At 39.0% G+C, this 13,679-nt stretch overlaps 1 pseudogene; it reads right to left on the reverse strand.

The window, feature by feature from the left end:
- Positions 1-7,598: 7,598 nt before the first annotated feature.
- Positions 7,599-7,799, reverse strand: LOC114611277 (annotated as a pseudogene).
- Between the last annotated feature and the right edge of the window lie 5,880 nt (positions 7,800-13,679).

Genomic DNA, 13,679 nt, shown 5'->3' on the forward strand with positions numbered 1-13,679 from the left:
ATCTCCCATTTCCCTGGTAACTCACTAACTTTAAGGATGGGAAAAATATCACAAGTTCACTCCTTTGAATTTGAAATATCATGTGAAGGAGGGAGGAAGCGTCATTGCCACTTCCTCCCCCATTTAGATTTAAAATACTATGTGAAAATGGGGAAGTGGAGTAGCTGGGACCTGCCGAGGCCCAGTATGGAAAGGCTATTTTCTTCTGATAAAGCATAGGTACTTTATACATTTATTGTCATTTTAAAATTTCCCCTAAACCTTTTACATATATGTTCTGTGATATGTGGTCCCAAGAATGGGATTTGAATTCTATTTCTGTCTCTTCGTGGAGTCACGCCATCTGAATACCTCAAAGACTGCGTGATTTCAAAGGCGTGCCACGGTCCCTTCCCATGAGTTAATCCAAACGGACCTGTCAACCATGTGTACAAGACAACACCCCTCAAAAATGTGTGATTTCAGGAAATATGGTATATCTGAAAACCTGATGAAAAGCTGGGAGGAATAACTATGCCCTTAATGACTTAACGAAATGCAAGTTTGTCCTTAAAGGCCCCCCTCTTCACTGAAGTTGCTTCTGTCTTCTCTGCTTATTTTTTGAGTTTTAACTCTGAAAGCTTTTTTTTTTTAAAGAAATTGTTGTCTCTTTGTATCTTTAAAAAAAAAACACTTTGACAACTTTTTATAGAATTAACATTTTGCCCTAGGACCCAAGTGTTTCATATCTTTACCCAAGAGAAAATATGTTTACACATCTTGTTTTTCTTTTCTTTTTTTTTTTCTTTTCTCTTTTTTGAGATAGGGTTTCACTCTGAAGCCAAAAATCTACTTTTTCTTTCTGTATGTAGTGGTTAATATTGTAAATAAGAAAGGATCCAGAATCACCTAGGAGATCAGCTGCTGGCATGCCATGAGGGATTATCTAGATTAGATTACCTGAAGTAGGAAGACTCACTTAAGAGTGAACAGATTAGTTCTACTTATTTTCTCAGATGCTGTGTAACTTTAATGTTTTCAATGATGAAAACTTTTTTTTTTTTTTCGAGACAGGGTTTCTCTGTGTAGCCCTTGCTGTCCTGGAACTCACTCTGTAGACCAGGCTAGCCTCGAACTCTCGAACTCAGAAATCCGCTTGCCTCTGCCTCCCAAGTGCTGGGATTAAAGACATGCGCCACCACTGCCTGGCGAAAGTATTTTTAATGATGGTTCTTAAACACTTTCACCTCTCTTTTAGCCCACCACCCACCAGAGATAATGAGAAAGAAAGGATATGGGGAAAGTGGACCTGTTTAGAAAGGTTCCCTGGGGCAACTCCTGTCTGTGTTGTCTAGAAATCAGCAGTTTAGTGCACAGGTTAGCAGGCAGTGGCAGCTTGATCCACTTGCAAACACTTCATGAATACACCAGCACCCAAATTTAGTAGAGTCAAGATAGCAAACAGGAATCAGCAGCGGTGGCACTACCTAGCAGAGGCAGCCAGTCCTCAGCCTCTGCATGAGTCAGCAAGAGAGACCTGGAGGGACACCAGAAGTTCTCAGCTGTGCCTCTTCCAGGAAAGCGAAGATCAGGGAAGACTCGAGACCCACAAGCATTGTAGAGCTAGCTCTCTAAGCAAGCCTAGCTCAGCCTCCATCACTGTCTGACAAGTCCTATTCATACCCTCCAAACATCACGTGTCCTCCATGTGCCTTGCCTCAGCACAGGTCTTGCCTAAGCACACGCATCCAGTCCTTGGAGTCCCAACAAATAGAGCTCAACTAGGCAATGTAAGGTAGACCAATACACATGTGTTGTTAGCAAAGACTCCTTGATCATGTGTCCTTTCAAGTATTTGCTTTAGCAGGACATCCTCTCTGCTGTGTCTGCTTCAGTGAAATGTTCTTTCACGAGTCTGCCTTAGTCTTTCACCTATGTCCACTTCAGGAAAACATTCCTTTACATGTTTGCCTCAGCAGAAACCACCATCCAACACAATTGACTTTCCAAAGAACCCTTAAGTTTCTTCTTCAATGCTGTCTCAGGTGTGGTAGTAACAATGGAGTCCTGTCCGGTGCCATTTCTTCTTTCTGGCCAGGTTTGTGCTGTTTCTTCTTTTTCTTTTTTTCTGTTATGAAAATAGATTTTTTCCCCTCACATAATAAATTGATTACATTTTCCTTTTTCTCTACTCACAGTTGCTCCTCCTCTCCCCTCCTATCAGAATCCATCTTTTTTCTTTTTCTCAGAAAAATGATAGGCTTCTAAGGGATAATAAAATAATAAAATAAAATAAAAGCTAAAACAAAACTAACACACTGGAACAGGACAAAACAAACAGATAGAAAGAAAAGAGACTAAGAGAAGGCACCAGAAATAGATACAGATACAGAGACCCACTCATTCGCACACTTTGAAATCCTATACAAACCTTAAACTGCAAGCCACAACATGTATGCAAAAGACCTGTAAGGTAAAAAGAGATTAAAAATATGTAAATGAACTAAAATAAAAATTGAAAAAAATATAATATAGTTAAAAAAAAGAAAAAGAAAAAGAAGAAAAAAAAGAAAAAGAAAAAGAAAAAAAAGAAAAAGAAAAAGAAGAAAAAGAAAAAGAAAGAGAAAAGGAAAAAGAAAAAGAAAAAGAAAAAGAAGGAAAAGAAAAGCCCTGACAAGGAACTTCTAAAGACACTGTTGAGTTTACTTTCTGTTGGCATTTACTGCTGGGCAGAGAGCCTAGCCTTATGAGTGGTTTGCTTCCCCAGTGAGATTTACTTGGAGAAGACTAGCTTTCATACACAAGTGGTTAACAATTGGAGATAGCTTCTGGGTTAGGGATGGGGTTTGTGTCCATTTTTTCCTTTAAGCTCGAGGGTGCTGTTATGGGACAGATGTGTACAGGCCCTGTGCATGTTGTCTCAGACTCCATGAGTTCATATGTGCACCCATCCTGGTCATTCTGAGGGCCTTGTTTTCTTGGTGTCCTTATCCCCTCTAGCTCTTACACATGTTCTTCCTCCTCTTCTTCTTCTGGGTTCTCTGATCTCTGATCAGAGTGACTTTATGAAACCATCCCACTTAGGACTGAGTGTTCTAGTGCCTTTTACTCCCGGCATAACATCTGCTTATGGGTTTCTGTATTTGTTCCCATCTGCTGCAGCAGAAAGCTTTTCTGATAATGGCTGTCAAGGCACTGATTTATGAGTATCGCAGAGTGTCATTGAGAGTCATTGAATTGTTATTTATTTATTTATTTATTTACTATTTTCATTTTTGACCAGTACCATTTGTTGTTCCTCTAGGTCCCTCGGGTGTCTAGTCTCAGGTTCTTGGTCATCCAGGCAGTGTTAGGTTTGGGTTCTAGCTCATGAAGCCAGCCTCAAGTTAAATCAGATATTGGTTGATTATTCCTCAAGCTTTGTGCTACCATTGGAGTAGCATATCTTACAGGTAGGACACTATTGTAGATCAAAGCGTTCATGGCTGGGTTGGTATTTATATTTCTTTGGTAGGGTGCAAAGTACCCTGTACTAAAGACACTAGACTGTAGGAGTGAGGGCTCTATGTAGTTTGTGCTTCTTCTAATGCAAGGCTCTGGACTGTACTTGTAATCCATGGTCTTCCTGAAGCCTACGAGTGTAAGAGCTATACACATACATATACATATATGAAAAATGTATTGTATGCAAGACATATTAGATTCTACAATGTTGAAATAATATGTAGTTTAAACCAGAAATAAATAAATGAAGGAAGTCACTTTTCTGAGACTCAAGCTTTGGAAGCTGTCTATATTACAAAAAAAAAGGGGAAAAACATCAACATAGTTGTTTTTTACTTGCAGCTTATACTGGAGCAAGTCATTAGGTAACTTGGCTTTAGAGAAACCTGTCTAAGATTCATTTGGAAATGAAGTTGTCATGGCAACTGTCTCTGAAGCAACAGACAAAATCCCCTCAGAGCTTCCAGAGAACCTCCAACGTCTTCTTTACACTTGGATCCAAGGAGCCTGCCTTATGGGCTTATTTTAATTTTGTTTTAATGAATTGCCTTTCTCTTTCTTTTTTGGAGTGAGATTGGAATCCTTCAGACTTACTCTGGGTTGGGGGCAATTCCATGTATTTAACTGATGATGGATTGCCCTTGTCAGTGTTGAGCTGAGAGTGAGAAGTTCTCACGGATGTATGGGTGTGGTCTCAACACATGCAGAGACCAGTGTGTTGTGATTTTTAGAAGATGGACTTCTGTTTTTGTAAAGGTTTGTCAACTTCTCCAAGACCATTTCTGTCATTAGTTTGGAACAAAACCACATTTCATATTGTAGGTCAAATTTCTCTAAATTCAGAAATTTATTTTATGTCTAGGTAATCAGTGATCCTTAAATATATATACACCTTGAACAGTAGCAATGAGCCCAGTTTCCATGGAAAACTTTATTAGTCCCTGTGTTTATATTTATTTATATTATTTATGAAATCACTTCTCGAAAATGGTCTGATAATATGTACATCTCCCTGAAGACAAACCTGCTTGTGGGAGACAAAGCTGGGTGCTGTCAGTAATGAATCTTGAGTTTAAGTAGCTCAGAGGGGTTGGCTGAAGATTCATTCTGTAGTGTGTTATCTGAGTGCTCTACCATTTTAAGTGCAGAATGATAGCTCTTCCTTTGAAGTTGTGAACAGTAAGTAAGACAGAATTACTAGCACAGTACCACTGGGTAATTAACCAGTGGTACTGTGCTCCTGTACATCTTGTAGCCAGGACACTTTTGGGTCTAAGGTTTTGTGGGTGGGTTGCTGTCCTTATTCATCCACTGAGAGTCCTGCTTGACTATAAGCAGTGGCCACTTTAGGGGACATAGCCCCCACCGCTAGGAGTATCAGCTAAAGTTACCCCCATAGACTCCCTGGAGCCTCCGCTGAACCCCTTTCCAGACCTCTAGAGATGTCCCCTCCCACTGCTGATTTCTGTTCTTCTCTGCACCCCCTACACCTGAATCTCCAATGCTGTGCCCTTCTCCATCTCCTCTCCCACTTCCTTCCTTCCCTCCATCCACCTTCAGAGACTTGGCTTTTAATGAGTAGTTTCACATGCTTACACCATTACTATTATCATCCAATAATGACTGTACAAAACAAGACTTTGGGTGTAGCAGTGAGCAATTAATCTACTCAATTCGATCCCAGTGGTAGCATGTGTTGCTCGTTACCCACCCTAATGTTCTGGGTTCCCGAATGAAACACACACACACACACACACACACACCCTTCATATTTTGATATGCCTTAAACAGCTCAATGGCTGGCCCACTTAATCTCCACATGGCTAATCTAACCCTCTCCGATATACCCAAATTATTACTTACTAAAATCTATATTCCATTTTTGTTGCCCTAGACCCAGTTGGGGGTACCCTCTTGGAGCTGTCCTTCCCTGGCTTCTACATGGTGGCTATGCTCTTCAACCTGTACTTTCTCAGACGTGTTTCTCCTCTTCTCCGCCTTTTCCCGGTATGGTATCTCTTTCTTCCTTCTCCTGTCTCTAGCCTGGGAATGCTAAAAGTACCGCCACTGTTTGCCCTGTCTAGCCATTGGCTGTGGGGCATCTTTATTTACCAATCAAAACCAACTGGGGGCAGGGTCCCTCAGTGTTTTTGTGCGGAACACTGCAAACAGGTTTTTAGGGGACATAATTAGCATGAGAATACAAGCAGCTACCTTTGAGTTACACAATTTCATCTCCATGCTCTGGTTACTGCTTACAGTCTATAACATGTATGGAAGATCTAGACAGAGCCAAGTGGATCTCCTTCTCCATGAAAGGTACCTTCTCAGGTTTCACTGACCAGCTGGGAGTCCAGATCCCATTGATACTGTTTTGAGATTTCTCCGTCGCCATGGTGGGGAACATGAACTTGATCACAGTCTATGAACTCTCACAGGCTCAGATTATTTCCTTTTAACATTGTTCTTTGGAGATTTAAAATAATATCGATTCTTTTGTGAAGTCCATATCATGTATCCCAATCCCATTCACCTCCCCGCCTTTTCATATCTGCCCTCTGCCCTTGCAACCTCCCCACCCAAAACAAATCAAAAATCTTTCCGTGGAAGCTGTGGTGTGTCACAGTGTGTTATACAGTATGCCATTTTCCTCAAGCAGCTTTACTTGCAAATATTAATTGCAATGAGTCATTGGTCTGGTTTAAGGCCTCCGGCTTCTGCTATGCTATCAGTACTGGATCCTCATGGAGACTTCTCTCAGATAGTCTGTGTCATGAAGATCTTGCAGTGTTGGTTCTTCAGGACCAGTCCCTTCACACACTCCAGTAGTTCATAGACAAGGTAGATATTGGGGTGGGCTCAACTCAAAGCTCTGTATCTGGGCCTTGTAGTTAGCTGAGTTGGTCAGCCTGCCAGCTCTCCTGAAGCCACAACACCAGGGCCAGCTTTCCTGCTTTGCCCAGGGAAAGAACAAGGCCAGCTAGCGGTAGCAGGGAAGGCGTGGGACAAGCTCTTCTGCTTTTATACCTTTGGGGCCAGCTCTCTAGCACTGCCATGACAATATGTGGGGCCAGCTTTCATGACCTTATATCCTAGGGACCAGATCCTCTGACTGCTGTAGCCAGTGAGGGGCAGGGCCATCTCTGAGCAGCTTTGGGACATCAACATGGCTCCAGGCAGCAACCCAGACAAGGGACATCTTCATGGCCTTTGGAGGTAACATAAGAGCATAGACATTGACACAGAGTCCTGATTCTACAAGACCCGGAAATGGCCCTTAGTGGCAGGCTGAGCCAGGACATCACTATGGCCTCAGGTGGCAGCAAAGGTTACTCACATCAGGGTATTCCTTATCATTTCAACATCTCTACTTCCACTTCACTTCATAATGCTCAAACCAGTCTGGTTCTCTTTCTCTCCCATCTCTCCACCACCTACCTGTTCAACATAGCAGCCTCTGTGTTTCTTCTGCCCACCCGTGTCCCATGTCAGCATCCTTTAGAGATTTTTAGTTTTTAATATCATCCTCTCAAAATGAATGAATTTTCTTCAGGTGGATTTTCTTCGCAGGATGTATGGTCTATGACTAAACTTTTATTATCTGAGCCTTTCACACTGTCAGTGTTATATAACAAGTAAGTATTCATACATATACATATACATATACATATACATATACATATACATATACATATACATATACATATACACATGTGACCTCCTGGTGTACATGGCATCATGTCTTCTCAGTTCTGTTCACTTCATTACTTACCTGGGTGTATTGATAACAAGGAGTTCTCGAGCTATGGCATGCATAGGAAATAGTGTTTTCTGATCTGTTTTCAGACAGTATCATCAGTCCCTGAATGTGACATTATTTTCTTCATTGAGGTACCTTTCAATAGTTCTTTGTTTATTTTCAGGTTACTTCACACTGTTTTATTTGGGAACAGCTGCCATGTTCACTCCTCAACCATGGACTTCACATCTCATATGCTTCTGTACTCATTAATTCACCTAGCACCGAAGGGTCACTCAGTGTCATTTTGATCAGCCAAGCATTTTCATAAGAGGATATGTTGATGAGTCCCAGGTTTTCAGATGCCTCAGACCCAGAGAGGTGTAGTACTTGTAGAACTACTGCAATTTTATGTCCATTCATAGAGTGGGATGGAACAAGTTCCTTAGTTCACCATTCCAACTCCTAGCTCCAACAACCTATCTAAGACATTGTCCTGGACAGCGGACATATCATATATTTAGATAGTGAGAACAGATAACTACACTTAATTCTAACCAAGAGGCCAAGAAGGAATCTGCAATAGCTCTTATGTCAATAATATATATATATATATATATATATATATATATATATATATATATATATATATATACTCAAGTCTTCTGGAAGAGCTGCACATGCCCTTAACAACTGAGCCATCTTCCCAGCTCAGAATATGCACTATGAAGTTTTTTCTTTTTTCTAAAATCAAGTAAGGGATCCAATGACTTTCTTTCATTACTGATGTTTTTATTATCATCATTAATTTTTCAATAAATAACTCAAGCTCCAGTGTCTTACATATTATATGTAGAGGAAAATTTATCTTTCTCTTAATGGACTTATTTTATCTTAATCCATGATTTTTTTAATTTTAAGATATAGATTTTGTAATTACAACATAGTTGATGTCAAATGTATTTATATATCATTTCATCTCACCTCTTTACATCTCAAAGTAGGTAAACTTTGGAAACTAAAAATTTGCCTGTTAACCAAGAACAAAAATACCTGATGCTGGCATTGGAATCCTGGCTTGAATCTCAATTTATTATGGTTTTTATTGTGAAGTATATTTTTTGCCTTCCCTTTTTCTTGGAAGATTTCATTTCACATGCTAGTTGACCTAACACATTGAAGTAACTCCATGTTATTTTTCACAGGATGATTTGAATATATCACACTTTGCAAAAGCGTAGGAGGTGAAATATTTTGTTGAGTTGGCTTTGGCAAAGGGACAAGATTGGTACCGGATGAATTTTTAATGTGTGCGAGGGAGGCATGTTTGGCTTCATATAGGAGTAAACATGGTGTCCTCCGTTTGGTGGGTGGAGCCCTAGGGAGAGAGTTTAGTGAAATACACGTTGTTAAAAAAGAGAGAGACATGTATGATAAGGAGTATGTACTTAAAATAATATGATGAGGTCAGGGGTATCCTGAGGCTCCATCAAACAAAATAGGCTATTGACTGCTACTGCTGATGCCTACCATAACTTAATGCTAAGACTCTGTTGTGGAAGACATCACACAATTTGGCCACAGGACATGGAGAAATAAAGTGACACTGACTCAGAAGCTTTCTCCCTGCTGCTTTTATAGAAGGTGCTATTCAGACTGCAGAGAGAGAAGAGTCATCAAAAGTCTTACTCAGCTATAAATTCTGTGAGCTACAATAATGACAACTGGGCAAGATATATCCATGTGTGCAATCGTGACATGAATGTTATGAAGCAATAAATCACTCCTTGATAGATTGATCCGCAGGAGGAAATGGATGTTGGTTCTGGATCTGGCCAAGAACCTATGACTGGGAGCTCATTGACTCCCATGGTGAACCTATTACTGTTATTTTGTTAAGCAGACATAATACTGAACTGAACTTTGAATACATAACTTTATATAAGTAGGTTATTGTAGCTCTAAGTTCGCATCAGAACAGCTTTTTGTACAATAGACAGTAATTAATGCAAAAACTCACAATTAGTTCAATATATATCATGCTTGTGGAATTCTCAGACCCAAATGTGACATTTATATCACACCCTTTCCACCAAGGGTTAGGGAACATTGTAGAAGAGGGGGCAGCATGTCTGGCAGGACTAGCACGAAACAGTGTCTCTTGGACAGGACAGGACTGTTACACTCATGAATTCATAGCAGCTGGTGTTGACTGTACAACATCAAGCCAGTCAAAATTCCAGCATGGAAAGGAGAGAGGCTGGTGAGCTCTTACCCCTTCCAGAGGAACTATTGACAGTTGATGGCTTCTAGGGGAGTGAAGTCAGTTTTCTTTAATGATGTGGCTCACGGTAGATCAACCATGATTCAATAGATGGCCCTATATCCATGCATACATAGACATCCAAAATTGAATTCAGTGAGTCATTAAAAAAAGGAGTAAATGAAGCTTTGGGTGGGGGAAGTAGAAGGTAGAATTGGAAAGACTTAGGAAGAGGAACAAACATGATAAAAATAATACTGGGGGTAAATATAATTAAAATATATTATGTGCATGGAGGAGTGAGATAGAAGACTGAAGGAGCTGAAAGGGTTTGCAGCTCCATGGGGAGAGCAACAATACCAACCAACCAGAGCTCCCAGGGTCTAAACCACCAGCCTGGGAGCACATAGGGAGGTACCCATGGCTCCAGCTGTATATGTAGGGGAGGATGGTCTTGTCTGACATAGGAGGGAGAGGAAGTCCTTGGTCCAGTGAATGCTAGATGTCCCAATGTGGGGGAATTTGAGGGTGGGGAGGTGGGAGTGAGAGTGTGGGTGGGGGTACATCTTCATAGAAGCAGGAGGAGGTGGATGGGATAGAGTCTTCCTGGGTAGGGGGAAAATGGGAAAAGGGGAGCACATCTGAAATGTAAATAAAATATCCAATAAAAAATAAAAAAGAAATTCTTAATGATTAATAAAAACATATTAACCACATGTGAAAAAAACTATCTTGAAAGGAATAAAATATTTACAATTGTGTCCTCTACATTGGTTGACAAGATTAGTTTTTATTAGTGGGGGTATCTTTGAAAGATAAAGATTAATGGAATAAGAAGGATTAACTGGGGTCAGAAATGGGAAGGTGGGGGAGAGGAAGGAATATGTGGAGGGATAACTAAAACTAAAGACTCTTCCACAATAATTAAAACTAACATCGAGATCGACACACAGAAGCAGCAGGATAGATAGAAACACACACAGAAATTGGGTCATTTGATTTTTTTAAATTAATTCTTGAAGAATTTTGCATGGCATGTTTTAGTCTTATTCAGGCCCTCTTCTACTCCCCTCACCATCCCTTCCTTCTCTATCTACTCATCTGTTTGTACTTTTCCACAAAATCAATTAAATCCAATTTTTGCTGCCCTTGTATTCTTCAACGTCTGGTCCTTCACTGGAGCACGGTTGAGCTAATGAATGGGGGAAACACTGTTGAAGAACATCAACTCCTTTCCTAGCAACTTTCCATTGCCAATAGCTTCTTGGCCAGGGGTAAAACTCTGCCTACTTCCTCTCACAGTGCTGTGGCTTGGTCTGGTTTGAACATGCACAAGGGTGTGCACGCTGTCACATTGCTGTGAATTCATATGTGTAGCAGTCCTGCTGGGTACAGTAGATACTTTATATTCATTTATCGTCTCTGGCACTTATATTCTTCCTACACTCTCTTTACAATGACCCTTCATTCTTAGGAGGGTGGGATACTATGTTGATGTCTCATTTAGGGCTGAGCACTCTGTAGCGTCTTATTCGCTGTGCTTTGCCAGTTGTAAATCTGGGTGTTAATCATTGCTTATTGCCGATAGAAACTTCTCTGATAAGGGTTGAGAGATTAATTATTGATTAATTACCAGTGTAACAATAAGTCATTCGAAGTCAATTTACTATTATGTCCATTTATTAGAGGCATAATAGGAGTTCACTCCTAGGGTCTATGATTTGTTTAACCACATGCTCTTGAACCAACAATGGTCTAAGATATGAGTTGCTTCTTTTGAAATGAGTCTTAAATCCAATCAGAAAGTGGTTGGTTACTCCCATGATTAATTGTATACTATTGTATCTGTGGGCATACCTTGCTCAGCCAATCAGCTAAATCACACCTTTATTAAGTTCAATAAATTATTTTGGCTACAGTAGATCCTTAGTATTTGAATTAAGTTTAATCAGCTCATAAATTCTTATTTTAAAAAACCCTGCTCAAACCCGGGCAGTGGTGGCGCATGCCTTTAATCCCAGCACTTGGGAAGCAGAGGCAGGTGGATTTCTGAGTTCGAGGCCAGCCTGGTCTACAGAGTGAGTTCCAAGACAGCTAGGGCTGCACAGAGAAACCCTGTCTCAAAAAACCAAAACCAACCAACCAAACAAACAAACACCAAAAAACCCCCCTGCTCATTTTGATGGGAGCCGCCTTAAATATATGGAAAGTAGGCGTTTGTAGTCTCCTTAGAAAGAAATGGGAGTAACTGCTTTAATTTTTCTAATGTAGTATCTCTTAAAATATTTAAAACTTCAAAATGATTGCTAAGGAACAAATTTTTGTGTTGTTTTGTTCTGTATTTCTTTTATAATGAGAAAGATGAGAATGTTTTTGAATGTTCAATGGCTACTGAATTCTTATAGGTAGTGGGTTTTTTTTTTCTCATTTTCTTCTGATTCTTTTGTTTTCCTTTGTATATTAGGGATATAAAAATCCCTAATATACAAACATTTTACCTCAGGTATAAGTTACATGTATTTCTTTTCATTTTGTTATTTGGCTTTTGACTTGTCTTTTATTGTTTTTAAGAAAGTTTCTCTTGGTTACATTTATTATTGTTTTATAATTTATGATATTTTAACCATAGTTAGAAACGCTTCATGGCTTCATAGTTCATGAAGCAATTTACTTAGAATTCCATTCTGTTTGGGTCATTTCATGTCTTAAACAGGTAGATGTCTGGATTGTTTATGAGTTATACTGATGTACGGTGTGAATGGATCCCACGTCATCTTTTTTTCCATATGGTTATTCGTTTATTCCATTGCCGTTTACAAAAATGTTCATCTTTTTCTAACTTGGAGCTCCTGCCTTTATCACATAGTAAATGTCAAGGATGCTAGGCTACTTCTGAGTTTTCTATTCTGCCCCACTGGTCCATTAGTCGGCCAGAAAGCTAATCCCACACTGCTTTAACTATAGCAACTTCATTATGTTCTTATATTGTTAGGGTAACTTCCCACTTACTCTTTTATTGGGGGGGGATTTACTGAATATTCACATTTAACCATAACTTCTGTAATTAATTTGGTTTAACTCCAACAAAATATCTGATAGCATAGATGCATCTAAAAAAAATTTTTTTTAAGTTGACAAACTATGGAGTGGAGTGTCTTAGGGTTTTATTGTTGTGAAGAGACACCATGACCAAAGCAACTCTTATAAAGGACAGTATTTAATTCGGGCTGGCTTATAGGTTCAGAGGTTCAGTACAGTATCATGATGGCAGGAAGCACGGCACTGGAGGAGCTGAGAGTTCTATATCTTGTTCCGAAGGCAAAGAGAAAAAAAAATACTATCTTTTAGGCAGCTAGGAGGAGGACATCAAAGCCCACCTCATCAGTGACACACTTCCTCCAACAAGGCCACACCTACTCCAACAAGGCCATACCTCCTAGTGCTATTCTCTGAGCCAAGCATATTCAAACCACCACAGGGGTGTTCTCACACCCCCAGATTTTAAAGCTTCTAGTTATGAAGTATAATACAACTTCCTGTTTTTTGATTTTTTTTATTTCAGGTTTCTATCAGTATCTTTGGCAATGTTGAATAATTTGATTTATTTCTCTTTTTCATACATTCTATTGGTCATATGTATGGAAATATTACCATGACTTTAATCAAAGTCTTATCTTTCATTAGGTTTTCTGTTATTTTGTTATATGAACTATACTAATAAATGTCTGCTTTATACATTGTAATATAATTTGTCATATTATTTTATTTTTATTTTATAAAATAAAGTATTTTATAAAATATTTTTATTTTGTAAAATAAAATATTTTATAAAAATATTTTTATTTTGTAAAATAAAATATTTCATAAAAATATTTTTATTTTGTAAAATAAAATATTTCATAAAAATATTTTTATTTTGTAAAATAAAATATTTCATAAAAATATTTTTATTTTTAAGTTTTTCTTTTTGATTGACACAATAGCTGTGTTTATGAAGCTCACTGTGATGCTTCATTCCATGTATTCAGTGTAAAATGATCAAATCAGGGCAATTAGCGTAACTGTCACCTTAAATGTTATTTCTTTATAGTGAGTACATTAAAAACCTGTAAATTTTGTGCTCATCTACTTGCAACTTTTAAGGCACTTATCCTTCCCCCCTTTACATGAATCAATGTTTTCTCATACCTTTAA

The sequence above is a fragment of the Grammomys surdaster genome, unplaced genomic scaffold (assembly GCF_004785775.1).
Source record: "Grammomys surdaster isolate TR1022 unplaced genomic scaffold, NIH_TR_1.0 126086, whole genome shotgun sequence".
Classification (NCBI taxonomy): domain Eukaryota; kingdom Metazoa; phylum Chordata; class Mammalia; order Rodentia; family Muridae; genus Grammomys; species Grammomys surdaster.